This window comes from Octopus bimaculoides, chromosome 25 (assembly GCF_046866305.1).
Source record: "Octopus bimaculoides isolate indiv1 chromosome 25, ASM4686630v1, whole genome shotgun sequence".
Classification (NCBI taxonomy): Eukaryota; Metazoa; Mollusca; class Cephalopoda; order Octopoda; family Octopodidae; genus Octopus; species Octopus bimaculoides.
In genome coordinates this window covers 29,867,208-29,874,572 of record NC_142952.1, presented here as the reverse complement: position 1 = coordinate 29,874,572, position 7,365 = coordinate 29,867,208, and the positions used below count along the sequence as shown (strand labels likewise).

Below are 7,365 nucleotides of genomic sequence, written 5' to 3'. Positions count from 1 at the left end.
ACAAACACACATACGCACACACTAACGTAAATACACATTCACATAAATAAATACAAACATAGCTGAACACACATAAATAAGCACACACATACACATAAACATACACAAATACACGCACACACATATATATATATATATATATACATACATAAACAAACTCGGGCATACACATGTATTCACCAGCAAACGCTAACATACTCAGATAAATACACATGCATACACACACATAAACAAACACACGCACACATTCACAGATACGTTCACTAATATAAATACACCCACACGTACATAAACACTAAACACACACGCACGCAAAAACACTAACAGACACACAGAAACACTCATTTACACGCAGGCACACACACACATAAACTTGCATAAGCATACAAACACACATAAACAGAGATAAACATACACACACACACACACACACACACACACATGTAGTCTACTGCTTTTCGTTGAAAATAAATCTTAAACAACAAGGAATTGTGTCCGGTAAATCTGTGGAAACGGTAGAAGAATCTGTTGCTGGGAAACTAACACACACACACACCCACACGCACACACATGCGCACACATACACACATTCATACGTAGATACACTCATATAACCATACATACTTATATACGTATATACATACACACATATATATATACATACATAGCTACCTTCATACTCACATACATACGTGCTTATATACACACGTACACTCACACACACACACACACACACACACACACACGCACACACATATATATACCTATATATCTGTCTGTTCGTCTGTCTGTCTATCTATCTATCTATCTATCTATCTATCCATCCGTCTATCTATCTATCTATCTATCTATCTATCTATCTATCTATCTATCTATCTGTCTGTCTGCTGTCTGTCTATTTGTCTGTCTATCTCTCTATCTTTCTCTGTCTATCTGTCTGTCTTCTGTCTGTCAATCTCTCTCTCTCTCTCTCTCTCTCTCTCTCTCTCTCTCTCTCTCTCTCTCTATCTATCTGTCTATCTCACTATATACATTCACCCATATTTACATTTAGACACATGTTGACACTAACGCAAGGTTACAAATGCACACACCACACACACACACACAAACACACACGCACGCATAGACACTCGCTCGCATCTACCCAGTGACGCACACTCTGACAGTGTAAAGCATACACACACTAAAGTATTCTGATATTGAACAGCCAAACACACACACACACACACACACACACACACACACACACACACACACACACCACACACACACTCGCTTACATATACTCTTACACACACTTTGATACACTAAGTAACATACGCACACATACGCACTCTCGCACACACACACACACACATACAGTCTCTCACACATGTAAACGCACATATACGCTCCCTCACCTCTCTCTCCCACACACACATATACGTAAACACACACTCATTCTCACAGACACGTACACTCGCACACACTCTTCCTCTCTTACACACGCGCACACACACACACACACACAAACACACACACACATTCCCTTTCTCTCTCTCTCTCTCTCTCTCTCTCACACAGGTGCACACTCTCTCACAGCTACACACACCCGCTCACTCTTTCCCGTACACACGCACACACAGACTCATATACATACATACATACACACTCTCACTCACACACGTACACACTCACTCTCTCACACGTACTTACACATCCCTTTCATTCTCACGCACGCACCTGCTTTCACACACGTATACACACACGCTCTCACTCACATACACACAAATTCTCTCATATACACGCACATTCTTTGCCACATGGCCATACGTACTCACCCCCACACGCACATATATACACACATAGCCACCCATACCCTTACATGAGGTGTATATTTTGCAGAGAGCTTGCGTATCTCTCTCTCTCCTTTCTGTTTATAAAATAGTCAATGGAAGTTCTGTGATATATTTACCTCGACAAAGCAAGGCAGACGACACTTCTACCGACATTCAACTCGGTAAGTTTTCATTCATATACATATATATATATAAATATAGACATTTAATATTGTTCAAATGCACGTTTTTTACCCAAATATTTTCATTGCCGAAGGTAGATAGTCTACACTTCTACTAACAAAGAAAGTCTATAAGTTTTTCAAACCCATATTTATGCGAGTATAGACGTGTTTTGTGGTATATATTAAATAGAGAAATGTATATGACGATGTTAGGCAGACGACAAACGTTTGCAGTTACTACAGACATAGAACTCTCTAAGTTTATATATATATATATATATATATATATATATATATATATATATATATATATATATATATATATATATATATATATATATATAAATATATATATATATATATATATACACATATATATATACATATATATATATATACATATATATATACATACATACATATGTATATATATATATATACATATATATATATACATACATATATCTATATCTATCTATCTATATATATATATATATATATATATATATATATATATATATATATATATATATATATATATATATAAATATATACATGTGTCTATATATGTATGTGTGTAGGAATTTAAAAGGTTATTTGCGATGTATTTACCTCAGCAAAGCCAGGCACACGGTAGACCTGGCTATATTTGAAGTCTGTAAGTTTATAGATATAAATGTTATATTAGTAAATATATGTTTTATGATACATTTAACGTATCTATTTGTCGAAGCGAGGCAGTCGATATTTTCTACCAGTATTTAAGTTTGTAAGATTTATATAAATATATACATATAAATGCATATATATATACATAAATATATATATATGTATGTATACATATATGTGTAGGGTTCGATTTCCCATATGGCCCCACCGCCGAAATACCTTTCTTTTTGGCACTGGAGTGGCTGTGTGGTAAGAGGCTTGATTCTCAGCCACATGGTTCTGGGTTCAATCCCACTGCGTGGCACCGTGTCTGTGGACTTGGTAGATGGAAACTGAAAGAAGCCTGTCATATATATATATATATGTGTGTGTGTGTGTGTGTGTGTGTGTGTGTGTGTGTGTGTGTGTATTTGTGTGTCTGCGATTGTCCCGTGTCATCGTTTGACAACCAATGTTGGTGTGTTTACGCTCTCGTAGCGTAGCGGTTCAGCAAAAGGAACCGATAAAATAAGTAATAGTCTTACAAAGAATAACTCCTGGGGTCGATTTGTTCGACTAAAAGCGGTGCTCCAGCATGGCCCAGTCAAATGACTGAATCAAGTGAAAGAATAAAGGAATATATATATATATATATATATATATATATATATATATATATATATATATATATATAATAATAATAATAATGATAATAATATTAATAATGATAATAATAATCATGATAATAATAATAATAATAATAATAATGATAATAATAATAATAATAATAATAATAATAATAATAATAATGATAATAATAATAATAATATATGTATATACACACACACATACACGCACACACACACATATACTTATGTATTTTGTATGTGTCTATGTTTATTTTCATTGACAAAGTCAGGTTGACGTAGATCCTCCAGCATTTAAATATGGAATTTTATATTATATATATATATATATATATATATATATATATATATATATATATATATATATACGCATGTATGTATATAAGTGTGTATGTACAGCTACATATGTGTGTCGATGGATGAATGCAAACGGTAACTAGATTCTGCCAACATAGAAATGAAATCCGTTAAGTTTTTTAAAAAAATCTATACTTAAATGAATGTTTGCGATATATGTACTTCAGAAAAAAAAACCAGGTAGACGAATCATCTATCAGCATGTAGGACATACATATTCTTAAATAAAATAGATGCTTTGAGGTATTGTTAACGGATATATTTGTCGAGATCACGCAGACAATAAAGAGTTTCTACAAACATAGAAGTCCATAAGTTTGTTGGATTTTTCTCTACATTAAAACAGATATTCGTGATGTGTTTCCATTGATAAAAACCACGTAGGCGATGGTTTTCAACCAACATTCACGCCTATAAGTTGTATTTTACTACATACAAAGTAAATGATTGTTTGTGATATATTTTATTCCAGATAGGTCCTGGCAGACGATTCAGATATCCACACTAAAATGTTTAATCATTTCTCTTTACATATACAAATGATTTATATATCTACCTAGGAAAGTCTAGGAAGACATTAGGTGTACCCAACATTAAGGTCTGTCAGTTTTTCTACAAAAGCATTTAAATGATTGTTTGTGATATATTTACCTAGGCAATGTCAAGCAGGCTGTACCGTTACCACGGAAAAATCTGTAAGTTTTGTTTTCAAGTTCTTTTACATACCTTTCTATATATTTCTTAATGACATATTTTCTGCAGAAAGGAAAGGCAGACGATAGACCTACCATCATTAATGTCTAAGTATTTTTTCCAACATAACATTTAAATAGTATATTTACTTCGGCCAGACCGTATTAAAGTCTACACGTTCTTTTACATACCTCTCTAAATGGTTATTTATAGTATACTTTCATTGGAAAGGATAGGAAGACAAAAGGTCTACTAACATAAAAGTCTATAAGTTCATTGTTATAAATATATAAATGGTTGTTTATGATATATTTTCCTTGTAAAGGGCAAGCAGACGACATAAAAATCTGTAAGCACGCAAACGACATTAAAATCTCTCAGATTCTATTAATCGAAATCAGTGTACCCTGAAGGTTCATATAAGATTTGGGGCTAAATTCACGCAACAAAATAGTAAATTGAGGATCCACAGTATTATTCTAAGGGACCCTGGTAAAATTTTCCTTTGGATCTATGAATTGCTGTGTTGCAAAAAACAGCTAGGTTTCTTTCTCTAAGATTTTCCATAGTTCAACCGACACAAGTTAATGTTTGAAAAACAAAATAGGAATTTTAAAAGAAGTTTCTATAAAACTAGTTTTTAAACACCGAATGGCTATGTGGAGTCCAACAGAATAAAATAGCAGCCAAAGTGGTCAATAGGTCAGAAATGGCTAAGAACCCCTGATCTAAGCGGGTAATCACGATACATTTTCCTCGACAAGGACAAACAGACAACAGGTATACTGACAAATTTTTTTACTCATTTATGTTCCTTAAAAAACGGTTGTTTGCATAGTGGTAGTAGAACCTCGGTAAATCCCAGCGGATGCTAGTGCTACCGAACTGTAGAAGTAAGTTTTCTTTTTTACATTTTAAAATTCTTTTACTTCTTTCATTTATAGAGCTATGGTCAAACTGGGACTCTTCGAAGGTTATTAATAGTCGATCATATTGTTTTTAATACCATCGATCTCCTTTTCATATTTAAAATAATTTTTGCTGAACTTTTAAGTTAGAAAAGAGTAAACAAACTGTCACCTGTTGTCAAACGAGAGACACGACGCACACATTGACACGCTAGAATACATACGTGTTGCAGGTCGGTACTACCGATCGATGGCATGTGTATATGTGCTTGTGTGTGTGTGTGTATGTGTGTGTGTGTGTTAGATATACATATATATATATATATATATATATATATATATATATATATATATATATATATATATATATATATATATACATATATAGATATATATGCGTGTGTGCGTGCCTGCGTGCGCGTTTCCGTTAAATATTTACGGGTTCAGTCCCACTGCGTGGCACCTTGGGCAAGTGTCTTCTACTATAGCCTCGGACCGACCAAAGCCTTGTGAGTGGATTTGGTAGACGGAAACTGACAGAAGTCCGTCGTATATATGTATATATACTTTTATATGTGTGTGTGTGTGTGTGTGTGTGTGTGTGTGTGTATGTTTGTGTATCTGTGTTTGTCCCCCCAAATCGCTTGACAACCGATGCTGGTGTGTTTACGTCCCCGTAATTTAGCGGTTCGGCAAAAAGGCTTACAAAGAAGTCCTGGGATCGATTTGCCCTCGACTAAAGGCGCTGGTCCAGCATTTAGATCCCTGATCTAAATGTGTCCTTCCTCTTATTTAACGATGTCTTTTGAGCGCGATTTAGCTGCCATTTCTAGCACACAACGCGGCCACGTAGTGGGCTGGTCGTTACATGGAAGTTTATACTTACAGCTGCAAGTATGAGAGGGTAAAGGGATCATCTATTTTCTTGTCAACGAAGTTGTTTAAATGCTGGTGATATAACAACCTTCCCTCTCCCCCGTTTCTCTCCCTCTGCTTCACTTTCGTTCCCTCTCTCTTTCTCTCTCTCTCTCTATTACACTATTTTTCCCCTTTTCCTCTTTCGTTCCATTTCTTCCCCCGTCACTCTCCCAACTTACCTCTGTACACATCGACACGTGTGGAGCTAGTTGATCCGTGTGTATGTATATGTGTTTGTGTGTGTGTGTGTGTGTGGGTATGTCATATATCTATGTATTTCTGTGTTTGTGTGTCTATGGATATACTCTTTTACTTGTTTCAGTCATTTGACTCCGGCCATGCTGGAGCACCGCCTTTAGTCGAGATAATCGACCCCAGGACTTACTCTTTGTAAGCCTTGTATTTATTCTATCGGTCTCTTTTTGCCGAACCGCTACGTTACGGGGACGTAAACACACCAGCATCGGTTGTCAAGCGATGGTGGGGGACAAACACAGACGCACATACATATATACGACGGGCTTCTTTCATTTTCCATCTACCAAATCCACTCACAAGGCTTTGGTCGGCCCGAGGCTATAGTAGAAGACACTTGCCCAAGGTGCCACGCAGTGGGACTGATCCCAGAACCATGTGGTTGGTAAGGAAGCCACTCCTGCGTCTATATATATATATATATGTATATATATATATATATATATACATACATCTGTCTCCCAATTCCGCTTACAAGGCTTCGGACGGCCCGAGGCTGTAGTGGGAAACACTTGCTTAAGGTGTCACGTCTTAGGATTGAACCCGGAACCATGTGATTGGAAAGCAAATTTCTTACCACAGTATACACACACACACACACACACACACACACAAACAAAATCACACACACATACTTACACACATACGTATACAAGCTTCACACACAAACACATATACACACATATACTTACACACAACCATATACAAACTCCACACACACACACACACACACACATGCACAGACACACACTCATATATATGCATATATGTATGTGTATGTATCTGTGCATATATATATGTATATATATATATATTTATGCTTGTATGTGTAGTGCATACATAGATGTATGTGATTTCCTTCACTTATTTGTAATTTGTCACCAACCTCTCAGCCAACACTCCCCACCCTTAACGGTTTCAAATTGTGCCACAA

At 35.7% G+C, this 7,365-nt stretch overlaps 1 protein-coding gene across 1 annotated transcript in view; it reads left to right on the top strand.

Moving 5' to 3' along the window:
- Nucleotides 1-290: 290 nt before the first annotated feature.
- The window catches only part of LOC106884093 (uncharacterized), a 380,074-nt gene continuing 372,999 nt past the window's right edge, over nt 291-7,365 (top strand). The window contains exon 1 of the mRNA XM_052976276.2: nt 291-2,002. The gene's annotated coding sequence lies outside the window, so the exon portion shown is untranslated. The remainder of the gene's footprint in view (nt 2,003-7,365) is intronic.